General features: G+C 39.0%; 1 non-coding gene across 1 annotated transcript; it reads left to right on the forward strand.

Annotated features, from left to right (window-relative positions):
• Nucleotides 1–8,309: 8,309 nt before the first annotated feature.
• Nucleotides 8,310–8,415, forward strand: LOC121993469. Its single transcript, XR_006115316.1, has one exon. It is a non-coding gene; the product is annotated as a small nucleolar RNA R71 (small nucleolar RNA).
• The last annotated feature ends 4,810 nt before the right edge of the window (nt 8,416–13,225 follow it).

Here is a 13,225-nt window from a genome sequence, read left to right on the forward strand (position 1 = left end):
TTCATCTTCACCCTTCTTTTCCCCTTTATTATGAAAATTTGCTATGTCGTCGCCTTTTTATCACTAAATGGCTACGAAACGACCTTCTGTATCTGTTTGGTTTGAGCCCGAACAAATTTAAGATACACGGTTCCTTAGGTAAAGTTCTGTTTCTTCTCCTATTAATTTTTACTAACTAAAACCTTTTCTTCCATTTTGTATAGTGGCTGGTTTTTATGCTGCTCTGATTGATGAAGAGCTGCATACAGAAGAGGTCGAACTTCATGCTAAAGAACAAGAACTTTTTGCTACAATTAATCAAACCCCCTCAATTGGAGTTTCGGTTCCTCTGGTCGAAGCTTCCAGCTCCCAGGTGGTTCCTGAGGTTTCTGAGGGTCTTCCTGCAGAAACTTCTGCTATCCCTTTGCCAGCTGCTTCTTCGTCAGTGGTTGTTGCTCCCTTACCTACCGCTTCTCTTCCTATTATCGAGCTGACATCCCCTGTAAGCTCAGAAAAATCCTCTGTTGAGGTTGCCCCTGGCAAACGCCCGGGACGCAAACTCACCAGAGCTCCCCCTTCCAAAAGGAGACTCATCCTTTCTGTTGAGAAGTTACTTTCAGACGGTTTTGCTCCTACTACCCTTCCCTCTACTGAGCCCACTTTGGTTGATCTTTATCCTTCCCTTATTTTCTCTTCCTCTCCTTCTTCTAGTAGTACTGCCCCCAGTGGTACTTCTTTTACTTTTCCCTTATCTTGACCAGAATCTGGGTCTTCACCTTCTTCATCCTCTTCTTATTTGGTTTTCGCTCCCCCTTCTATTCCAACCTCTTCTTTTTCTATGAGTTCTTCTTCTATTCTCGTCCTCCCTGTATTGCTGGGAGGTTCTTTTACTATTGCTCAAGAGGAAATTCGCCCCCTCTTTGGAGGGCTTACCCCTTTCGAGATAATCAATCAATTTTCCCATGAGGAAACCAAGGTATTTTTACTATTACTTCTTTATGGTTTATCCCTGACTATTTTATGACCCATTCTTATGTTCTTAGAGATGGATGACCAATATGGGTCTGGGTCGACTAATAAACAACTTATATTCAGAGAACGAGAAGCTTAAACAACAGGTTTCTGAGATGTCCTCTACTAAACTTTCAGAAGAATCTATGAAATAGTATGAAGCCCAGCTTGAGAGCCTTCAATCTCAATTTAAATCGGCTATGGACCTCAACACTGAATTATCTTCCAAATTAGAGAAACAAATTACTAAGACCAACAAACTAAAGTCTGATTATGAGTCTGCATTAGCTGATAAACTCAAAACTTTACATTTGAAAGAGGATGAAATAGCTTCTTTAAACGTCTCCTTGAACACAACTAAAACAGAGGACTCCACTAAAGATGCTGAATTGAAGTCTTCTCAAACATCCCTAGTTGTTTACAAAGCTGGTGAAGATGATCGCTTCAAGGAGTGGGCCACAACCCTAATCAGATCTACTGACTTAAATAGGCCGATTGTAAAATCTATTTTGGCAGCTTATACTGCCGGAGCTGAAGGAGCCGTTGAGAAATTACGAGAGAAAGGCTTCCTGTCTCATAATCCTCCTCCCAACTTCTTGGATCGACGCAAGCTTATTGATAATAGGCCTGATAATCTGTTTTCTCAATTATCTATAGAATAACCCTTTTACTTTACTCCTGATTACTGTAAAGTTAACTATGACTTGTTATGACAATTCCTATCAGAAACTGGTTTATTTTTGTGAAATTAAACTTCTTATTCGTTTAAAAAAAATTTGTGTTAATGAATTTACCCGACTACTTGGTTTATATGCTTATTTGATGCTTTTATCTTTTCATATTTATATGTTTAAAATTATTCTTCCCCTGTCATCAAACTAGTTTTATTTTTTTTTATTTATGGTGGTTTACTGCCTCCTTCCTAAATTTATCCCCTTTTCGTAACTGCCTTTCTCTTGTTCACCTTATCCTAACATGTCAAATATTGCCCGGTCTATTGCTATTAGCTAACTATACTTAAATAAGGTCCTAATTTTCAATCAGTACATTATAATACCATCAATCTCGACCGGTCTATTATAACTGGTCGATTTACCATTATGTTTGCAAATATCGTCCGGTACTTTATACTTAACTAGATTTCGTCCGATCTAGTATAATCGTCCAGGTCTATTGTTTAATCAGATAGGTAGTCTTAAGCTACCCGATCGACCTTATACCCGACCGATTTTCCCCCATACCTCCTTGAATCTTTTAAGAATCAGATGCGGAAGAGAGGAAAACCTATCACGCTTTCCGAGAATTATTGCTGATCTTATCACCCTCTCCTTGGGATCCAGCCTTCTTTTGAATTTGATTCCATTCCTCGATGATATCACCTCTTTATGGTAGTTATAATTCCGTGTGTTCTTCTTTGTTGGGTTTATACTTTTTCTTTTCCTACCCTCTTTTGTACCTAAATTTTGCACGAACTATCATTGGTCTTTGGGTTTCTCCTTTTTGTCAATCCTTCTTTCATCTCTGTTTAAGGGTTTTTGGTATAAGGCATAGAGGAAGGGAAAAAGGTTTAAGACGCTATCTTCTGCTCCCAGCCTATCCCTTCCTCTTCTTCTTCCTTTGTTCGCCTTCCTTCTATTATTCAACTATGGCCACTTCTTCCCCAACGTGGTTTCTTTCGCGTGCTTCTCGCCTTATCGATTCAGAGGAGGTGGAATTGAAAATGAACTACGGTTTTCCCTCCTATATGGTTCACCCTTCCTCTCATAATGGTTCGCATCTCCCTCCTCCAGGAAGTATATCTATCTTTTGGGCTCAAGCTTTACAAGGTTTCTGATTCCCTCTTCATCCCTTTTTTGTTGATGTTAATATCTACTTTGATATTCCTCTTAATCAGCTTATTCCTCAATCTTTTTCTATCCTTATGGGTTTTGTTGGGGTATCCAAAGTATTAGATTTTTCTTTATCCCCTCGTCTTTTTCATCACTTCTTCGTTCCCCGCCAAGTAGACATTGGTATTTTTAAGTTTCGGTCTTGCCCTAAAGCTATTTTGTTTAGTGGGATTCCTCCTCAAGAGGAATGGTGTCACAAATTTTTCTTTATACGTCTTCCTTCTCCCCCCTCCTTTTCCTATCAACTAGATATACGATCTCCCTCTCGTTCCTAGTACTAACAACCTCCTTACTGATCCCTCTATCTCCTCAGCCTTATCCAAGTTAAAGGGGGCCAAATTTTGTTTATCAGCCTTAATTGTTGAGGGTCTAATGTTTCCCTTTGAACTAAGCCCCATTGAAACCCCCTTGGAGGTCCCTTTTGGTATATCCAGACATTCTTGACTATGTTTATCAGCTATTTATCAATTATTCTTTCTACTAATATTTTATTCTTATGTTTCAGCTGATGCTCTTCTACCTGCTTTCATGTACAAGAATACAACTATGACCAAATCTTTTCTGAATAAATTTGGAGAAAAATTGCTACAGGCTCATCGAGCTAATCCTACTACTTCTACTCTGGGTTTGTTATCTAAAGAAGAACAAGCAGCGGAAGCTCCTGCTTCCCCGGAAGAGGAACAACCTTTTGTTGTCATACACAAGAAACTCAGGCTTACTAAAGAGGTTCTCTTTCGTGATACCTTTGGTACTTTCGTGCAGACCCCTATTGTTCCTTCAGCTATTTCTTATGAGAGAGGTAAGGAAATAATGCCCCCTACTCACCTTATCCCCAACCTTTCTCTTAATATAATGAGACCGGGTCTACTTATTCCTTCCCCTCCTATTTTTGTTTCAGCTGCTTCTGCTTCCCTGCTGACTACTACTGCTTCTGCATCCTCTCAACCTATTGTTATGCAACCACAAGTGTATGGTTTCATCGTTAGTAATAAAAATATCGAATCCACAGGGATTGTTGATTAAGCACTAGAGATATTGCAAAGTACGTTATCTAGACACACCTAAGATTGGTGAGAAAAGAGAATAAGAGAGAGAGAAGAGGAAAGTGAGAAGAGAGAACTGATCTTGGAGGGAATGAGCTTCAGGAGATGGATTCTAGGATTTCAGTTTCATTATAATACTAGGAGATACTACATAGATTGCTTAGTTTCCATCCTCTATGTCAATGCTCTTGCAGGAAGTTAGATTGACTAGTATCCCTAAGTATCACGTAGAGACGATCCCTGTGAAATCTTGTAACGGTTAACTCCCCTGTCACGAGGGCACCTCGATAGATCACTGGGATGCATATCTAGTAAAGAACAATAAGGATAAGGGTAGAGGTTCGGTACGGTTTCCTACTTCCTTATGGAGGAATTGCCTCTCTTTTCAAGAGAATGTCCTAGACATTCGTGAACGGGTTACCCTTGTCACTAGGGCCCCTTGGGTATACGATCTAGAGCACTCTCTTTACGAGAGTAACAGCTCCTAAGGGATTGTCTCTCCTTTTGAGGGAATGTCTTAGATGTCCGGAAAGGGTTACCCCTTTCACTAGGGTACCTTGGTCAATACGCTCTAAGGTATCCCCTTTGCGGGATCAACAATCCTCCACATCAATCAATCAAAGAATAGAAATATAAACATCTCACACAAGCATGAACAAGATATTAACAAGTCGTCGTATAGAAATAAAGTGAATCTACATAGTTCTACATCTCCATCGCATTACAAATACTCCCTAATCCTAGAAGAGGACGTCTACTCCATTGTGGGGGAAGAACAACCCTAGAACATAAAGAAAAGCATACTTACTACCCTAGGTGTGAGAAGAAAGGGAAGAAGAGATGTTTGCTGATGATTCCGATGTCTTAGGGATGCCTCCTTGCTCCGAAGAAGGATGGATCGTGAAGGGACAGCGGCGGATGAAGCTCTACGGCTTTCCCCGAGGGGAGGGATGAAGTCCCAAACCAAAATATCCCCTAGAATAGGTTTCTTGACCCTTTTATAAGCTAGGGTATGGGCGCCGCACGACCCATGGCACGACCGTGCAAGGTTGGCACGGCCACACCCATCTTCTCCTCTGGCGAAGCTGCACAGCCATGCTGATTGGCACGGCCGTGTGGTCTCTGGCTTCTGCTCCCTGAGGCATGGTCATGCAAGGATGCACGGCCGGACACTCCTTTGTCTCGGCCTGGGGTGGCACAGTCGTGCAATGATTCACGGTCGTGTGCTACTTTGCCTCTACCATGGCCGCACGGCTGTGCAAGAGTGCACGGTCGTGCACTGCTCCCTTCTGTCTAGTCACACGACCATGTGTTGCACGGTCGTGTTCTTTGGCTTGTTTCGGTGCGTAGATAATCGTCGTTTTTGCTCCGAAAGTCATCCCTGTCAACACAAAACCAAACAAAGAGCAGATATCCGAACAAAAGAATATATATAATGAATACAAGACGAAAGAGGCAATCATGCAACGAATATATATGAATAAAGTACGTGAATGTGCGCTAAAACATGCATAAATGATCATAATATTTACGCACATCACACCCCCAGACTTAGACCTTTGCTTGTCCTCAAGCAAAACCTGCAATCTAGATTCATGTGGTTAGATAGTGCATCATAATCTCTAGCAAGTCAATCTAATTCTATCAAATGATTTTATTGGTGAGCAAGATACAAAAGTAGTTTAAGTATGACCTAAGTAGTAGTCTTCTGTGCTCAGTGCAAAAGTGGCCTAGATTTATTAAGTTTCAATCTTAAGTCTAGTCAAGTCATCATAAAATTGTGTTCCATATGATTCCGGCGATAGGCACTTACCTACCACACGCAAGGTTCGTTCCCCTCAAAAAAATGTTATGCATCGTCTACACAACGTCTCAAAGGAATACTCAGTATCAAGAGAAACATAGCATTCATTTCCCCAGTAACCTAACTCGGTCTCAAAGGGGTGAATTGCTAGTTTCTACTCACGATAACTATTTTTTTATCCCTTATTATTTTTTTTTCTTTGAATATTTGCAAAGTATCAAACTTGAACAAACCTTCATTTTTTTCCATTTTTTTTTAATTTTTTTTTAGGGGATTGATTTTTCCAAATGAGCTTACATGATCTGAGTTTATCCAGTAACTAAAATATAGTTGAGAGGTCACCATAGAAACACAAGTACTAGTCCAATTCTATGAATCATGACTATTTTAGAGTTATCAACCATCAAAAATAGGCATAGTGTATAGAGATCCTAAAACAAGGCCAATACTTAAACTCTTATAGTAAAAATATTGCTCACTTCATGCTATCAAAGATAGAAAAAGATATATCACTAAACATACTAGCACCATAAGTAACACATAAAATCTAGAATAAACGTGCTAGTATTTTGCAATAAGGAACAAGCAATCATGATGTGATGTAAGATGCAACTAGCAAAAATTTTATTATGCAAAAAGAAGAGAACAAAAGTAAAAAACCAAATGCATCTAATGCACCCTCCCAGACTTAAACTTTTCATTGTCCCAATGAAAACTAAAAATAAAGTGGAGGAGATTAAAAGTAAGAGAAGTTACCAAATGATGCGTGCCAAGTATCCATGTCATTAACTTCTCCATCATATAGTTGCACTCCTCCTAATCTTTAAGTCCTATAAAAGAAGATAGACAACAAAAATTAAGTAGAGGATACATGTTTATTATGAGGAAAGAAATGAAAACAAGAAATAACTAAAGACAAAAATGAGAAAGAACTTGGGTTGCCTCCCAAGAAGCGCTTGTTTAAGGTCATTAGCTCGACCACCTCATTAGATTCATCGAAATCTCGCTCTAGGAGGGGTAAGATATTTCAGCACCCTCCTACCAAGGGCTCTTATTATGGAGAGAGCTTTCATCAAAGGAGCTACAAAGTAAAGTATAACTCTCTCCATCTTCGTCTTGTTTGAAGTTCTTTCAGGTGGTTGAAGACGGTTCAGATCGAGCTTCCAATTATAGGCCCTATGAAAATCTGCACATGCAAAGAAAATACAAATCTCCCACAAAAGTATTAGATAAGATAGAGCCATAACCATATTAAGATAAATAGGATAAGAATTAAAAACTGAACCACATCCAACAAAGTCAATGATAGATACCTCTATAAAATTTTCCAAAAGATCATAAGAAATACTAACCTTATTTTGCTGAGAGATACCTAAAATTTCTAAACATGTCGATGTGACCTCTTCTAAATCAATTGATGGGTCTGGCTCTAGCTCAGGTGTTGGTGATACAATAGATGATGATTCTTGGGACTCACCCATATCTACATGAGTCCCTACACATTGGTCCACAACATGTTCAACCCTTGCAATTCTTACCTCTAAGGGTTGTGTGGATGAAAAAGGTGATCCTTGAGATGCTGCTTCCACAATGCAGCTCCCTACACATTCTTCCAAATCATCATCATCAACACAAGCATTGAAAAATAAACCAACGTCTATATCTTTAACAGGAGAATCAACTATAGGAGGATCATTGACTTCATTTGCATTTTTAAGTTGATCTACCTCAATACATTCATCATCTGAAAATTCAATTTCATCATAGCACCTTGTAAACCCAGAAGGTAGATCTGAAAATTGGTTATCCACTGCATTATCATCACAATCCTCATCTGAAGAGTCCTCATATTCATATACATCCAGAAATCTACACTCAACCATATTGGTGTCATAGAATTTGCCAAAGTCTTCATTTTCATTGACCCTCACTAGCCTTTGTGGAAAAGGAACCTTTAGTGAAGGTCTTGGGAAAGGTACTTCCTTTTCTCCATATTCCCTTTGAGCTTGCGGAGGAGGTCCAATTTGCTTATCTAATGTTGGTGTGATTAATCATTAAGGGAAGGGTACATGTGGCCTTTGTGAACTTCCTGGAGTAATGAAACTGAGGTCTTGTGATCTTCTATTGTTCTTCTCCTCAATTCTATACAAGTTATTTTTCAGAAATTGTTCATGATTCTTGCCGCCCCTCAACTTAATATCATTACAATTTTCACTAGATCTTATTTGTGTAGGAGGGGGATCTTCTTTGAACCATTTTGAAACTAAGCTCTCAATCCTTGCCCTCAAATGTTTGAACTCCTCATTCTGTGACTTCTGAATTTTGACATTCTTAGGTGGTTGAACTGCATTTTGTTTGACAGGCTCTCTTGTATATATGGCTTGTACTTCTTGAATTTCTGAGGGAGATTCAATCCAACTTTTGCTCGACCATCCATGGAGGTTCAATGTCACTTGATCAATCAATGTATAAGTTTCTTCTATACTCTTGTCCATAAAAGAACCTTCAGCTGATGAATCTAACAAACACTTATCTGAAAAAGAAACTCCCCTATAGAATATGTGTAGAATCAGCCATTTCTCCAAACCATGATGAGGGCACTGTCTTTGTAAACTCTTGAATCTATCCCATGCTTCAAATAATGATTCTCCATACACCTGAGCAAAATTTGTGATGCAACTCCTCATGTAGATTGTTCTGCTTGGAGGGAAAAAATGATTCAGAAATTGCTGCTCCAATTGTTCCCAACTTATGATGCTTTGAGGATGGATAGAATATAACCAAGTCCTTGCTTTATCCTTGATGCTAAAGGGAAATGTCATCAACCGAACTACATCTGCTGATACTCCTTCACAATTCACCATATCACAAAGCTCTAGAAATGTCTGAAGATGCAGATAAAGACTTTCTGATACTTCTCCTCCAAATTTGTGACCTTGTATCATGGAAATTAACTCTTGGTCTAGTTGAAAATTTTTCGCTTCAATATGAGGCTGCATAATGGGATACATAAATCTTGCAAAAATAGGTGTCGAGAAATCTCTTAAGGCCCTGCTTGACATGTTAGTGCTCATCGAAATAAAATGAGTAAAAATAAAAATGAAGAATTAAAGATAAGAAATGAAATGTTATATGAAAAACAAGAAACAAAATGCAGAATTTAAATTGCTAGGAAAAAAATGTAGATTTTTTTTTGATTATGTATATGGAAAACATATTGCAATTTAAAATGGAAAAATAAAACTATTCACAAGTCTAGGTTAACTAAATTGCTAATCTACTAATGTTAATGCGAATAGTCCCCGGCAATGGCACCAAAAACTTGTTACGCAACCGTAAGTGTACGGTTTCATCGTCAGTAAGAAAAATATCAAATCCACAGGGACTGTTGATTAAGCACTAGAGATATTGCAAAGTACGTTATCTAGACAAACCTAAGATTGGTGAGAAAAGAGAATAAGAGAGAGAGAAGAGGAAAGTGAGAAAGGAGAGAAGAGAGAACTGATCTTGGAGGGAATGAGCTTCAGGAGATAGATTCTAGGATTTCGGTTTCATTATAATACTAGGAGATACTACATAGATTGCTTAGTTTCCATCCTCTATGTCAATGCTCTTACAGGAAGTTAGATTGGCCAGTATCCCTAAGTATCATGTAGAGACGATCCCTTTAAAATCCTGTAACAGTTAACCCCCGTGTCACGAGGGCGCCTCAGTAGATCACTGGGATACATATCTAGTAAAGAACAATAAGGATAAGGGTAGAGGTTCGGTACGATTACCTACTTCCTTATGGAGGAATTGCTTCTTCTTTTAAGAGAATGTCCTAGACGTCCGTGAACGGGTTACCCTTGTCACTAGGGCCCCTCGGGTATACGATCTAGAGCACTCTCTGTACGAGAGCAGCAGTTCCTAAGGGATTGTCTCTCCTTTTGAGGGAACGTCTTAGACGTTCGGAAAGGATTACCCCTGTCACTAGGGTACCTTGGTCAATACGCTCTAAGGTATCCCATTTGCGGGATCAACAATCCTCCACATCAATCAATCAAAGAATAGAAATATAAACATCTCACACAAGCATGAACAAGACATTAACAAGTCATCGTATAGAAACAAAGTGAATCTACATAGTTCTACATCTCCATCGCATTACAAATACTCCCTAATCCTAGAAGAGGATGTCTATTCCATTGTGGGGAAAGAACAACCCTAGAACATAAAGAAAAGCATACTTACAACCCTAGGTGTGAGAAGAAAGGGAAGAAGATATGCTTGCTGATGATTCTGATGTCTTGGGGATGCCTCCTTGCTCCGGAGATGGACGGATCGTGAAGGGACGGCGGTGGATAAAGCTGTACGGCTTTCCCTGAGGGGAGGGACGAAGTCCCGAACCAAAAGATCCCCCTGAATAGGTTTCTTGACCCTTTTATAAGCTAGGGTATGGGTGTCGCATGGCCCGTGGCACGACCGTGCAAGGTTGGCACGGCCACGCCCATCTTCTCCTCTGGTGAAGCTGCACGGCCGTGCTGATTGGCATGACCGTGTGGTCTCTGGCTTCTGCTCTCTGAGGCACGGTCGTGCAAGGATGCACGACCGGGCATTCCTTTGTCTCGGCCTGGGGTGGCACGACCGTGCAATAATGCACGGCCGTGTGCTGCTTTGCCTCTGCCATTGCCGCACGGCTATGCAAGGGTGCACGACCGTGCACTGCTCCGCCTCTGCCTTGGCCGCATGGTCGTGCAAGGGTGCACGGCCGTGCACTGCTCCCTTCTATCTGGTCACACGACCATGTGTTGCACAGCCATGTTCTTTGGCTTGTTTCAGTGCATAGATAATCGTCGTTTTTGCTCCGAAAGTCATCCCTGTCAACATAAAACTAAACAAAGAGAAAATATCTGAACAAAGATTATATATAATGAATAAAAGATGAAAGAGGCAATCATGCAATGAATATATATGAATAAAGTACGTGAATGTGCGCTAAAACATGCGTAAATGATCATAATATTTACGCACAGCACCTATTCCCTTGGTCTTACCTCCTATGGCCTGTAACACCCATAGGGTCTCTAATAATTCATGAAAATTTATGCATGATTAGTATAGATTAAAGCATGATTAAAATAAGCCTTAATAATTCATATAGATTTATACATGATATAATATGGGCCTTATGTGGATTCTTCTTTAGAAAATAAAATAAAAAGAACCAAAAAGAGGCATGACCAAGGATTGAACCTTGGACCTCTTGGTAAATGGTTTCATGTCATAACCAGTAGCCCCAGCAGGGGTGCGCTGATATGAAAAGAGGGGAATTGTTGTTAAAGGTAAAGAAGTGGAGGCCCTCTTCACTAAGGAGGAGAAGTCCAAGCTTCCTTCCTCTTCTCACAATGAAAAGAAAGTTTTTACTTTCTCCCTTCATTAAGGATGAGTAAAGGAAAAGGGAAGGAAAAACGCATGTTTCCTTCTTCCATTATATTGGAATAAAAGGAGGAAAGAATGAAAATGTCATTTTTGGTTGCTCTCTTTCTCCTTCCTCCTTCTCTCCACCGAAACTACTTCCTCCCTCCTCACCATTGTCGAACCAAGCAAGAAAGGGTTGCTCTAGGAAAGCTTCACAAGCAAGGTCACTCCTTTTAGGAAAATCAAGCGAAAGGATGTGGGTATCCCCTCACTGCAGTACAAGTAGTTATCGATTTTCCTTATATGTAAATGTTTTTGAAACCTTAGAGATCTCCTTGCAAGTTTCGGCCAAGATAGATTGGTGGTCACTTAGGATAAACAAGTCTACAAGTTATGCTTTATGTTGTACACAAAAAAAAGAATCTAGAACCTTACCTTGAAGTTTCGGCCAAGATAAAAAGAGAAGGTTTAGAGCAAAAATTTCTTTTGGTAACATGCTTGTCTATGCTCCTTCCTGATATAGGATCTTTTACATGTTGTTAGCTAAGTTTAATACTTCATATGATATTAAAAAGTTTAAGAACCCTAACATAATGTTTCGGCCAAGATGAGTTATAGGGTTTAGAGCAAAGCTTTAAAAAGGAAACATATTGTTTATGATCCTAAACTTGTTAGACTTTCTTATATGTTGATAGCTTAGGTTTTCATGCTCCATGTTGTATAAAATTAGGAGAAATTTATCTTCAAGTTTCGGCCAAGAATAGGAATGAAATTTAGAGCAAGGTTTTTGAAAGTTCAATGATAATATGTTATTTATGCTTCCTCATGATGAATGAACTCTTATGTGTTGATAGCTTAGTTTTTTTTTTTATGCTTCATGTTATATGAAAAAAAAATGAAAAATGAAAACCCTAGGGAAGTTTCGGCCAAGATAAGATATGAGGCTTAGGGCAAAAAAATTTAAAACCTAAGCATGCTTGATTATGTTCATTCATGAGGTATGATACTTTGTGTGAAGTTAGGTTAAGACTTTATGTTACATGTTGCACTAGAAGACTTGAAACCCTACTTGTAGGTTTCGGCCAAGGTAGAATGTAAACTTAGAATTAAGTTTTTCTAACATAATTATGCTTAGTTATGTTTCTACATGTTGTATGAGCTTTTGTATGAGATTAGATAAGTTTTCATGCTACATGTTGTACAAATGAATCTTAGAACCTCACCTTAGGGTTCGGCCAAGCAAGTATATGAGCTTAGAGTGAGGTCTTGAAATTTAACCATGCTTATTTATGCTTCTTTATGATATATGATTATTTATCTATAGTTGGTTGAAGTTTCATGCTTCTTATGGTGGCCAAAGTTTAGAATTCATGCTAGTAAGGTTTCGGCCAAGATTGAAAGAATAGGTTTGGGGAAAAGTTTTGAATCTAACTATGCATGCTTATGTTTCCTCATAATGTATGATTCTTGATATATGGTTAGTTTAAGTTTCCATGCTTCATGATATGATATGTTATGCTTCATGATATGTTATATGCTATGATTTCATGATATGATATGCTATGTTTCATGGAATGATATAGGCTATACTTCATGATATGATATATGCTATGCTTCATGATATGACATGCTATGCTTCATGATATGATATATGCTAAGTTTCATGAGATGATATGCTATGGTTCATGACATGATAAATGCTATGTTTCATGTAACATGCTATGCTCTATGTTATGATAAGAACATGTTATGGTTTATGAGATATGTTATGAAAGACTTATGTAAGAAGAAAAGCCTAAGAGATGCTTCCCTTAAGTTGGGATCAAGAGCACTCTTCATGATACGACAAAGAGATGCTTCCCTTAAGATGGGATCAAGAGCTCTCTTCATGATATGACATGTATGATAGGACAAGAACATGATATGTATGATGACATGATAAGAAACATGATACATGATATGTATGACATGCTATTTTACTTTTGTATGGCTTGTACCAAGGGTGAGCTCCATAAGCGCCCCGAGGTCGATGGTCTATGAAACGGGCCTCGTAAAAAGGGATGGGCTCCTAAGTACGCCCCTAGGTCGACGGACTATGA

Source organism: Zingiber officinale, chromosome 1B (assembly GCF_018446385.1).
Source record: "Zingiber officinale cultivar Zhangliang chromosome 1B, Zo_v1.1, whole genome shotgun sequence".
NCBI lineage: Eukaryota > Viridiplantae > Streptophyta > Magnoliopsida > Zingiberales > Zingiberaceae > Zingiber > Zingiber officinale.